This window comes from Sminthopsis crassicaudata, chromosome 4 (genome assembly GCF_048593235.1).
Source record: "Sminthopsis crassicaudata isolate SCR6 chromosome 4, ASM4859323v1, whole genome shotgun sequence".
NCBI lineage: Eukaryota > Metazoa > Chordata > Mammalia > Dasyuromorphia > Dasyuridae > Sminthopsis > Sminthopsis crassicaudata.
This window is the reverse complement of record NC_133620.1, coordinates 138,825,686-138,838,909: the sequence shown is the minus strand read 5'-3', so window position 1 is coordinate 138,838,909 and position 13,224 is coordinate 138,825,686.

Genomic DNA, 13,224 nt, shown 5'->3' with positions numbered 1-13,224 from the left:
GGAAATAATAAAGAAGGAGAAGTGACCCACATGTGCAAAAATATTTGTAGTAGCTCTTTTTGTGGTGGCACAGAAGAAAAATGAATAAATGTCATCAGTTGGGGAATATCTGAAAAGTTGTGCTATTATGTTCTATTAACATTATTGTTCTATTAAAAATAATGAAATTTATTTTAGAAAGGCCTGGAAAGATTTATATAAATTGATGTTGTGCAAAACAAGCAGAACCAGGAATGCATTATACATAACAACAGCAAGACTATGTCTTAGTCTTAGTCTTCTGAAAGATTTGGTTCTTCTTAGTGGTTCAATGATGCAAAGCAATTCCAATAGACTTTGGACAGAAAATGTCATCTGCAACCAAAAAAACTATGGAAATTGAATGTAAATTAACACATGCTATGTTCATTTCTTTTTTTCTGTTTTTTGTTTTTGTTTTTGTTTTTTTCTCTTATGGTTTTTCCCTTTGGTCAGATTTTTCTCCCAACATGATTCACAAAGCAATGTGTATTAAAAATAAATAATTTTGTTTAAAAATGTATTGAAATATTGAAATGAATCTGGAATAATTTTATAAAAGATAAACTAACATTACTGTACTTATATAATCTATATTATATTGGGAGAATGTAAGAACCAGAAAATTGGAACTCAAAATTTCAAAAAAAATGAATGTGAAAAATTGGCTTTCCATGTAATTGAAAAAACTAAAACATTATTTATAAGGGTAAAAAAGACAAACTCAATTGCCAGATGTTCCTTAGAGACCTTTTATTTCTTATAAACTGAAGATTCAAGAAGTAGAAGGACCCTCGCTTAACAGAATTCAGTATCTTAAGCATGGCAGATGAATTGCTGTACTTAGAGCCAAAAATAGATATAAGTTCAAATCCTACTTCAAACATGAACTTTGTCACCATGGGCAAAATGTTCACCTTCTTCAGCCTCAGTTTTTCTACCTAAAAAATAAAAATAAAGGGATAACACTTATTTCAAAGAGTCATTGTGAGTATTAAATGAGATAACAAAGTTCTTTGCAAACTATGTAGCACTATTTAAAGCTAGTCATTATAGTTGTTATTATTATATCAATATGTTTTATGCATTACACCACAACTGGGAAATTGTCTCTAATGCCTAAGAGGTGAGTGAAGGTATTCAACAACTCTATATTGCCTTACTTAGGTTTTTAACTCAGAGGTAATACATAATAGAAAAAAGAACGCAAGTGTGAACTGAAGGAGAGCAGTACTCTAAACTTGGTTCAGCTACGAACTAGCTATGAGACTTTGAGGAAAAATATCTTTCTGCAGATACCATATACCTGGCTGCCTTGACTTTTCTAAGCTCAACTACTGAACAAGGTTCTTGAAATGGATGTTGGCTTAGGGATACTTCATAAGCTCAATAACATCAAGCTAATGTTGCCCATCAGAAGTGATCTCTATAAGAAGAAGAGATGAATCACTCCCAAGAGGATATTTATAAGTGAAAGGACAAAGAAGTTCAATTTATACTCTGACTTTCTAGAAAATAGAGAACTTTAAATTATATAGATAGAATAAATCAAAGGTGAAAGTGAAATATCTGTTTATCATTCTCCCAGGAATTGAGAAATAAAAATAAAAGTAATGGTTTTCCATAGGTCCTTTGATTACTCTTATGTATTTTTGACACCTGTTTAAGGGCTCATATGAGTCTTTTGTTATAGATAAGTATTTCATGGTCTATGGATCTTTCAGTGCTTGAGTGTTTTGTGTTTAAGCAAATATGTGGGATAGCAAAACAGCTCTTTTGTACTGTAAGAATCTATTAATCCTACTACCTATTAATTTCTTTTAAGGATATAATCATCATAAGCCACACTTAATCTTAGCTTAGAACAGGGGTTGGAAGAGAACAAGCAAGAGAGTTTTTAAAAAGTCTGACTTTTTAAGAGCCTCCAAACTGAATGCAGTCTACTTGAGACTAACATTGAGGACTTTCATGGGAAAGGAAGTACCCCTTAGGCTATAGGTTTTACATCTCCATGCTTTTCTCTCTAAATTATACTGGAAAATTTTTGAGCATAATACCTATCTATTCCAATGAAACTCTATTTAGCAAATGCCTAATCATATTACTTGCAATGGATTTTATCCAAATGAGTATTCTTAAAGTCTTATAATTTTTCTTTTAAGTGGTTTACATGTCCTACTTGAATTCTTACTTATGCTATACATTTATTGATTAATTAACACAATTCCCATAAATAATCAAAAGTGATTCTTCTATTGATCTCTTTAAAATTGGTTTTAGTCTTACAGTTAAGGAGGCAAGAATTCTTCATTTATAAAATACAATCATGTCTGCCTTATCTGCTTCACAGATTTATCCTGAGAAGCCAAGGAGTTAGAGACCATAGAAATGCCTTGCAAAAGTGAAAATCAATATATAAATAAAAAGGTATTTATATTTCTGGATTAATGGAGTCCTAATTCATGACATTTTATTACATCTAAAGCATGTTAGTCATTTTTAAATTTCTATTAGTTTATTATTTTAGAAGTATAAGTATAGTATATAAAGGGATGATTAGTTTAACAGTTGAAAGAAAAGATTCATTACAGTTATGCTGTAGCAATCTGCTCAGTCTTTCTCTGGCCATGAATGGTCATATTTATATGGAGATTGAGTACTACAAGTTTTAAAAACTCTATATTATACCTCTGACTTCAAATGGAATTGAAAGTAGAGGTATTTTTGCCTTCTGTTCATGTCTCATTCCAAAAATAGGTTTCCAATGAATATAAATGATGCTTAAAGTTGAAGTATAATTCCAAAGACATACACAAATATAGAAGGAATGAATAAACAAGCTGTTGATAAGAATGCAATCAATATGGATCCCTTTATCTGAAACATTTTAAACTTCATCTAACATTCATCTAAGCAGCTTTGGAAAATTATTTCTCCCAAAGAATTCTTAGGAGAACTGACTGGAAAAAAATTTGACTAAGCAGAGCTATACTTTTGCATTTATTTTTTTTTCCAATCACTTAGAGAAATTTTTAAGTGCCCGTACGAATTTATCAGTTTCAAAAAAGATTGTGCTTTATAATAGTTGTCCTTTTGAGAACCTGTGTGCTTTATGTAAAGACTTCCTTGAATTGTAAACTTTATTCTTTTCATCATCTATAATGCATCAAAAATCTCCTCAGCAATAAAGACTAATTAAATCCCTAAATAGATCCACAAATTATAGAAATACAAAATTCATTCACCTCTTCATCTCAGTTGCAAAGGAAAAATTTGGCTTCCTTCATATACATGTGTGTTCAGCAAATGGCTACAGCTGAGTTTCTTCTATGTATAACTGAGCACAGCTCAACGGATCATAGTCTGTGGAAGAGAAAATAATCAAGCATGAAAATGACTTCTTGAAAGGGCTTGTAATCCGAATATACCTATCTATGTAGATCCAAACACCTAGATCTTTATATGATTATTACCATATCCTACATTATTCATAAGCAAAAGGTGGCAGACTTTCCCATAATAATCCTCTACATCTATAAAACTACCTTGACAAACTCTTTACAAAATGCAGTGATGGAAACTCAAAAAAGTGCCTGCCATCTAGGGGAGGGGGTGGAGGGAAGGAGGGGAAAAACTCGGAACAGAAGGGAGTACAAGGGATAATGTTGTAAAAAAAAATTTTTACCTATGCATATGTACTGTCAAAGAAAATGTTATAATTATAAAAATTAATTAAAAAGAAAAAAAAAGAAACATAAATCAGGGGAAAAAAAGAAACTCAAAAAAGAAGAAAATACTAATAGAACTTTTCAAAACATGAACACATTGTAAAAATCCAACAATTGAGGCCAGTAACACAAAAATTAATAAGTCATACCTTGTGACCACATTTTAAATATCATACCTAGACTGGACAGTAGTACATCCTTTTTAAACTTCCCAGATATAAGAATATTCAAATCAAATGGAAAAGCAGTGTGATTCAAGCCAATATGATACATGTAACAGTAACAACTGAAAATTCAGATGAGAAAATTCTCTCTATTCATCTTTTCTTCAATTTATAGGATTAGAATGCTGCCTAGAATACTGGGAGATTAAAGGACTTGTCCAGGATCACACAGCCAGCTATAATAGAAGTAGCTTCTGAATTTAGATTTTTCTCATCTCTGGGACTAGTCATCTATCTATCATTTAATCTCTATTTTACCTAATTTGATTTCTGGATTTTATCACATGATAGGATAAAATGCAACAGTGTTTATAAAGTGTTACAAGTATCTGAAGTTAGATTTTAACTTGGATTCTCTTAAGTTTCCTAGACCAATGAAATAACAGTTCCAATCCCCATCTCCCTATATATCTTGCCAGGATTTGATGAAAAAAATAATTTATATGTTATAAAATGGTGTGTATCTGTGAATTATCATCATAATTATAATAAATTATACCAAAGACTCTGTGACAGTTAAAAGTGTTGGGATTAGAGGGTGATCTTTATCATATCATTTAAATTCTATATGGCTCCTCCAACTCCCAACGACTTAGCTACTGAGTTACAAAGGTAGCTATCTGCTTTGCTAGAAGGAAGGGAAAAAAAAGAAGGAAGGAAGGAAGGAAGGAAGGAAGGAAGGAAGGAAGGAAGGAAGGAAGGAAGGAAGGAAGGAAGGAAGGAAGGAAGGAAGGAAGGAAGGAAGGAAGGAAGAAGGGAAGGAAGGAGGGAAGAAGGGAAGGAAGGAGGGAAGGAGGGAAGGAAAGAAGGAAGGAAGGAAGGAAGGAAGGAAGGAAGGAAGGAAGGAAGGAAGGAAGGAAGGAAGGAAGGAAGGAAGGAAGGAAGGAAGGAAGGAGGGAAGAAATTAAATACCTAGCTCAGTAGGTATTTAATATGTGCTTGTTACATTTAATATTTTCCATGGAGCAAACTTTACATTTCAAAGAATATAGTACATTGCATTAAAAATTCAGTCACAAAGAACCTTTTAATCTTTTAATATTTTTAAAAATTTATTTCAATGATTTTTTGTGTGTCTAATGCTGACAGTATACAATTTCTCTTTGTCACAAAAAGTTGAAACATCATTACCATTCAACTTTCAATGGAACAAATTTTCTGTCACTCAATTGTTATCTTCCTCAGAGTATTTGTACATTGGCACATTTTATGAAATCCCTTCATCTGTCACCATCACATTTGAGACTGTGACTATATATCTGACAATATTCAGAAACTGAGCCTAAGATTAACATTTGATTGGGTTCATCATTCCCATGGATGTCTTTGAACTGACTCAGTCTGTGATATATACTTACCTGGGAATATGCAAGGAGAACTCCTGAGTTCTCCTGGGATTATCATTAAACAATCTGAGAAAAACACCAATAAAGCAAGCAAGTATGACAAACAAGAAAGCTTTTAAAACTCATGAGGCAGATAAGGTCTTCACCAGATCACAGGCACATATGAACATATCCTATTATGAAGTAGATTCCTCAGCTATTATAGGTCGAGTTTCAGAACCACACTCTCAGATTTCAGTTTACCCAGAGTGGCAAAAGATAAATCGATGATTACTAGATTATTTATTATTTAGTATCCACTGTATTCTAAGAACTGTGCCAGATGGTGAGAATACAAGATGAAACAATCTTAACTAGCAAGAAGCTGACTTTCTAAAGAGAGAATCAACAAGGATATATAAAACAGGAAGCTAATATAAAGCATAAGTATATTGTTAATGTAAGCTGACATTCAACCCTCCAATTGGCTTGATTCTTCTCATTGGCGGGGAGAATGATTGATTCATACTCTTGATTATAAGGGGTGGGGAGTAGCTATAGTTTGGAAAAAGAAAGAGTATTTTTGTTTTCGTTTTTAAGAGACAATAAACTGGATTCCAGATTCTCTTCAGGGAGAGGGCCCTGATGGGAAAGAAAGACTTTTGACAATTTGCTGCACTCAATACTGGGGATTTTCCTGTAGATAAATTTGAGGAGTACCTTTCCTTTCCTTTCTTCTCTTCTCTTCTCTTCTCTTCTCTTCTCTTCTCTTCTCTTCTCTTCTCTTCTCTTCTCTTCTCTTCTCTTCTCTTCTCTTCTCTTCTCTCTCTCTCTCTCTCTCTCTCTCTCTCTCTCTCTCTCTCTCTCTCTCTTTCTTCTTTCTCTGTGTCTCTCTGTTCTTCTTTCTGTGTGTGTCTCTTTGTATATATCTCACTCTCACATACTCTTTCTCTTATTTTATATATTGTATAGTATATTCTGATCAATATAACTTCTAGATTTCTGTAAGCCTTGGATAAATAGGTTATTTAATATTTGGTATCCAACTTACATTAGATATCCAATAGATGTTTAAACTCAACATTTCCAAAATTGAATACATTATATTTTCTGCCTAAACTCTAATTACCTCCTAACTCCCTTATTACCATAGAGTAAAATATTATTCTCCCAATCCTTCAGGCTTACAATCAAAGTATCATCTTCAACACCTCATTCTCTTTTAATGTCCCCCATTCAATCCGTTGTCAAGGCCTATTATTTTCACCTTTGCAACATCTCTCCAACATGTCCCTTAATTCTTCTGATAGTTCCCCCATCCTGGTGCAGCTCCTCATCATTTTATTCTTGGGCTATTGCAGTAAACTATTTGTAGAATTGAATGCCTCAAGTTATTCCTCAATCCAAATCTTTGTGGGGATTAAAATTGTCTAAAGGAGACTAAGGCAACTCTGACCCATTGGCACTTTATTAAAGGTCTTCCTCCTCATAATAATCTGAGATATATCCTCCTTCCCAAGGCCCTATTTAAAAATTAGATATACATTAGATATAAAAAATAGATATACAAATGTTCCAGAACAACTATTCCAAATACAAAATAATTCCATTGATTGACATATCACACATAAGCTAAAATAAGCAAAACCATGTCACGGTTCATGAATTAGATGAAGCAAGAAATATCTAGGTTCTCATAAGATGAACCTAAGGCTTTCGCCTTAGGTTAGGCAGGAGGATATGATGCCCTCTATCACATATGCTTGAGTAAAGCATGGGGCAAATAACTAGGTGGTCTTAAGATAGTTTTAGGTTGATCACTCTTCCTGTTAGACAAGAGAGAATTGTCCAGAGATACCACAATACATTGGAGGACTTTCCATATGATAGTCACCTCTGTCACACTGGTTCTAATTACCATGACAAGGAAAAACAAGGGTGGAGAGCATTTAGTGAACTTCCTATAATGAACCCAGTGAATTTAGAATTTGCATCTCACAGCTCTGAGACCTAATATATACAACTTTGAAATGATTCTATCAAATTGATTCAATAGAATTGAAATAGAATAGGGATCCAAGTGAATGATTTCTATCACTATTCTTAATTCAGCTACAAATGTGATTTTCTGAAGTATAGATCTAACCATAACTACCACTCCCAACTCAATTAACTACAGTGTTTCTCAGTCACCTCCAAGATCAAATATAAAATTCTCTCTCTAGTGTTCAAAGCCGTTCATCACCTATTCTCCTCCATCCTACAACCTTTCCAATCTTTTCACTCCCTGTTCTGTGTCATATACTCTTCAATTCAGTGCAGTGATCTCACATTGCTTTTCCTTGAATAAAACACTTCTTCTGTAGGATCTGGGCATTTTGCCTGGCTGTCTCACATGCCTTAAGTGCTCTCCACTCTAATCTCTGTCTAATGCGTACTTTTAAGTCACAGTTAAAATCCCATCATTTACAGAATGCCATTCTTGACTTTTTTTAATTCTAACACTTTCCCTTTTTAAAATTATATCCTATTTTCCTGTACTTAATATATATATATATATATATATATATATATATATATATTTCTTTGCATGTTATTCTCCTATTAGATTAAAAAATTCCTTTAAGGCAGTGGCTTTCTTTTGCCTTTTTCTCTTTGTTTGTTTTCACATCACTTAGCACAGTATCTGGCATATAGTAAGTGCTTAATAAATGTTTATTGAGTGATTGTTGTGATCACCTTTCTTTAACTGGAATTTGGTGGGAAAACAATCAAGCCCTCAGATATAACATAAGACACTCTACTCATTAAAGGATAATGATTATAAGAGTAGTTTTCCCTAAACCTCACAATACTGAGTGGGGTAGATGGATATAATGCTAGCCAGGTAAACCTCTTCAAAGAGAGTGTGCTAGTCAGCTTCATGACACTAAATATCTTGCTACCCCTAGGGGAAAAATTGAAATTTGATTTGGAGAGATATGAGTGATATTCAAAGATGTCTACTTATACCTCTCTATTAAATATATTCAGGTAAACCTATAGAGATATAGACATAATTTACATGGACAACACAAATTACACACACTATAATAAAAAACAAAAACATATGCAAAGTAGTTAAATACAAAGTAGTTAAGATGAGAATACACTAATAGTTGGAACAAAGTTTTCTTGCATAAGATAGTACTTAAACTCCATCTTTTTATTTTTAAAAGATTTTTATTTTCAAAACATATGCATGGATAATTTTTTCAACATTTTAACATTGCATAGCCTTCTGTTTCAGATTTTCCCCTCCTTTCCCCTATTCCTTCCCAAATCAAAAAGAAAAGAAAATGAGTAAGAAAACAAAATGCAAGTGAACAACATCAAAAGAGTGACAATGTTCTGTTGTGATGTACCTTCAGTTCCAACAATCCTCTCTCTGGGTGTGGATGGCTCTTTATCACAAATTCATTGGAACTGGCATCAATCATCTCATTGTAGGAAAGAGTCACATTCATCAGAATTGATCATCATATATATTGATGTTGCCGTGTTCTGTTCATTTCATCTAGCATCTATTCATGTAAGTCTTCCAGGCCTCTCTAAAATCATCTTCCTAATCATTTCTTATAGAAGAATAATATTCCATAACATTCATATACCATAACTTATTCAGCCATTCTCCAATTGATGGACATACACTCAGTTTTCAGTTTCTTGCCACTAGAAAAAGAGCTGCACAAATAGTTTTGCACATGTGGGCCCCTTTCCCTCCTTTAAGATTTCTTTGGGATACAAGTCCAGTCTGAACTACATCTTAAAAACAGATAAGTACTCAATGCATTGCAGGAAGAAGTATACTATAAATATGAAGGACTGGCAGAGAAAAGCAAAGAGCTGATAGATTGAGTGTCATATGTAAGGAGCATCAGCACCTTCCCCACCAAATATCTATAATTTGACTATTTCTAAAATCTCTCACTATTTATTTTCCTTTCTAGAATAGCAGTTATTCCTACCAATGATTCCTGTTGTACTACCTCATCCCACTTTTGAAAAATAAATCTAATCTTTCATGGACCCTTGCCCACACTATTGATCAAGAAGAAAAGGGGATAACGATGGCTCAAATAATATTTTTGGACTGGGTAGAAATATGTAGTCTTTTAAAAATTTAATTAGGTGCATTTCAAATTCAGTGGATGAACATACTTTTAATGTCCGTTTGCTTCAGTTTTCTCAAATAATGACCATATTTACCTCCCAGGATTGTTAAGAGGAATAGATAAGATATTTGCAAAAAATCACTTAACACAGTTCCTGGCACATATTAGGTACTGTATTCATTTAATTAGCCATTTCACATAAAAATTAATTGATTTCAAAGAGACCTGGAGAGGCTTACATGATCTGATGCTAAGTGAAATGAGCAGAACCAAGAGATCATTATACATGGCAACAATAAGACTATATGATGATTAGTTCTGATGGATGGGTTCTCTCCAACAATAAAATGATTCAAATCAGTTCCAATTGTTCAGTGATGAAAAGAACCTTCTACACCCAGAGAGAGGACTGTGGGAACTGAGTGTGGTTCACAACATAGCATTTTTACTCTTTTTGTTGTTTGCTTGCATTTTATTTTGCTTCTTTTTTTCTTGTGCAGCACGATAATTGTATAAATATGTATGCATATATTAGATTTAACATATATTTCTACCATGTTTAACATATTTTGGACTACTTGCCATCTAGTGAAGGACATGGGGGAAGGGAGTGGGAAATTGGAATATGAGGTTTTGCAAGGGTTAATGTTGAAGAATTGTCTTCCCATCTGTTTTGAAAAATAAAAAGCTCTAATAAAAATTTTAAAATAAAATAAATTAAAGAATTTTAATGGTCATAAAATAATGTTACTGTTACTATATACAACTTTGAGCTACTAAGTCATTTTGAAAATAATAAATACCTAAATAAACAACAAATATCTATGAAGAAAAACTCTATCTGCCTCTAGAGAAAGAAATAACAAATAGAAGTATGTATAAAATTATTTTTACCTGTGTGTATGTGTATATATACATATTTGTGTCTAATGATAGGTTGAAGAGGAAGGAAGAAAAAATGAAAGTTATAGGACAAATTAAAATTTTAAAAATTAGCAAGTGGTATAAAAGTTTTACAGTTTCATGAACAATCATTTTTTCCAATTTTACTCTGTCATAGAAATGCTTTACTTCTTAAGTTCAGAATAAAATAAATTTTAAAAGAATAATTTGTTAAACAATTTGGCATATATATACTTAATATTGACATGTCTATGGTAACTTTAGCAAGATGTACTTTCCTTGTTTTTAATTAGATTTATTTTTGGTTTTGTTTTGTTTGAGATCATGATTGCTATCCCTGCTTTTTTATTTTCACTTCATTTGAAGCATAATAGATTCTTTTCCAGTCCCTTGCTTCTATTTTGTGTATGTACCTCTGCTTCATATGTATTTCTTGTAAAAAAAAAAAAAAAACATATTGTAGGATTCTGTTGGGGTTTTGTTTGCTATCCTTTTTTTATGGGTGAGTTCATCCCAGTCACATTCATAGTCATGAATATTAACTATTTTCTCCTCTTCCTATTTCCTCCCTTTTTTTTCTCTCTCTCTCCTTTCCTCTCTTTATTTAGTCATTTGGTTCTGACTCTCTTTCCACTAAAGTTCTAGATGTGCACCATAAATAAGAAGTAAGGAAACTATTTTTTCTTTCTTTGTTATTATTATTTTTATTAAAGCTTTTTATTTACAAAACATATGCAAGAGTAATTTTTTTAAGATTGACTCTTGTAAAACCTTCTGTTCCAAATTTCCCCCTCCTTCCCCTCATACCCTCCCCTAGATGGCAGGTGGTCCAATACATGTTAAATATGTTAAAATATATGCTAAATTCAATATATGTACACATTTATATAGTTATCTTGCTGCACAAGAAAAATCAGATCAAGAAGGAAAAAAACTGCAAAAGAAAACAAAATGAAAGCAAATAACAACAGAGAGAATGAGAATGCTATGTTGTGGCCCACACTCAGTTCTCACTGCCTTCTCTCTCATTGTATAATCTTGTTGCTGTGTACAATGATCTCCTGGTTCTGCTCATTTCACTTAGCATAGTTCATCATAGCATTCATCTCCAGGCCTCTCTGAAATCATCCTGCTGATTGTTTCTTACAGAACAATAATATTCTATAACATTCATATGCCATAACTTATTCAGCCATTCTCCAATTTGTGGGCATCCACTCAGTTTCCAGTTTTTTGCCACTACAAAAAGGACTGCCACAAAAGTTTTTGCACATTTGGGTCCCTTTCTCTTCTTTAAGATCTCTTTGGGATATAAGCCCAGTAGTAATACTGGTGGATCAAAGGGTATGCACAGTTTGATAACTTTTTGAACATAGTTCCAAATTGCTCTCCAGAATAGTTGAGTCTGTTCACAGTTCCACCAACAATGTATCAGTGTCCCAGTTTTCCTCACATCTCCTCTAACATTCATCATTATCTTTTCTTTATCTTAGCCAATCTGAGAGTTGTATCTCAGAGTTGTCAGTAAGGAAACTAATATGAAATAACAATTGGCTCTTCTATGCAGGCTAGAGGTATCCAAGAAGACTGCCAAAAGCATAAAGGTTTTCTGAGCAGACAAGGCAGAAGAGGAGAAAGCCACAAAACTTGATGATAAAGTCAGTGGGAACTTGGCCTTTGCCTGTTGATGGAGCAGGGAAGAGAGAGAGAGAGAGAGAGAGAGAGAGAGAGAGAGAGAGAGAGAGAGAGAGAGAGAGAGAGAGAGAGAGAGCGCACTCATAGATCACTGAACAAGGAGATATGTCTGGGCATTGAACATGTGCCTGGTACCATTTAAGAAATCTTAAAGCCAGAATTCCCAAATCCTGCACTAGAACTCTATCAGGATATAAAATCAGCATCACTAGGACAGCCCAACTAGAGCCATAGTAGTTCAGCTAATACATACTTATTAAGAGCCTACTGTGAGTCAAGAACTGTGTTAAGGACTGGGGATAAAACTTTTTAAAAAGCACATCTTTAGATGCTCACTTTAATAAAGGAGAGAGTAAGCAGATAATTATGTACAAAGAAATCATGTAAAAATAAGTGGCTTATAATCAACAGAGGGAATGCACTAGAAATAAGAGGAATAAGGAAAGACTTTCTGGAGATAGTATAGCAGGAAACAGGACCAGAAGAATAGAAGTATTTATAGTCATTGAGATATTCCAAGTGCCAATGAAAAGACATGGAGTCAATTAGAGACAAAATATTCAGGAAGCCTAGGCCAGAGATATAGCTAAAGATAGGGTCAGAAAAGTAACTGGACAATTAGAGCATCAGCAGTTTCATAGCAAACCTACAATCAGCACAATTTCCTGTTGCATCCTGTTGCAACTTGCCATGATGACAGCAGGAAGTGGAACTAACTGCAGGTAAAGTTCATACTAGGAGAAATACATTGAGAAAAGTGAAGGCCAAAAATACGCTGGCCACCAAGAGAGTCCTAGAAGCCAGAAATTCTGACAGAAAGCAAGACTTAATACAAGCCACATGATACAGACATTCAACAACAGCAGCTGCAAAAGCATCACCTCACTCAAGTGTACAGGAGAGAGCAGAATCTGGCCTTGCTATATAATCCAGCTATTTAAAAATAGAAGCTAGAAATATGGTAAATAGAAGGAATTTCAAACATAGTGAAGACATATTATAGGGTAAGAAAAGGCCATGAAGTAAACTCAGAATAAGAGAGTAACTATACAATAAGTTAAAATATTAATAAGAGCTTTTAAAAATATCACTATGCTAGGCACTAAATTAATAATTTAAATATTAACTCATTTGATCCTCACAACAACATTGAAAAGTAATTGTATAATTACTGTCC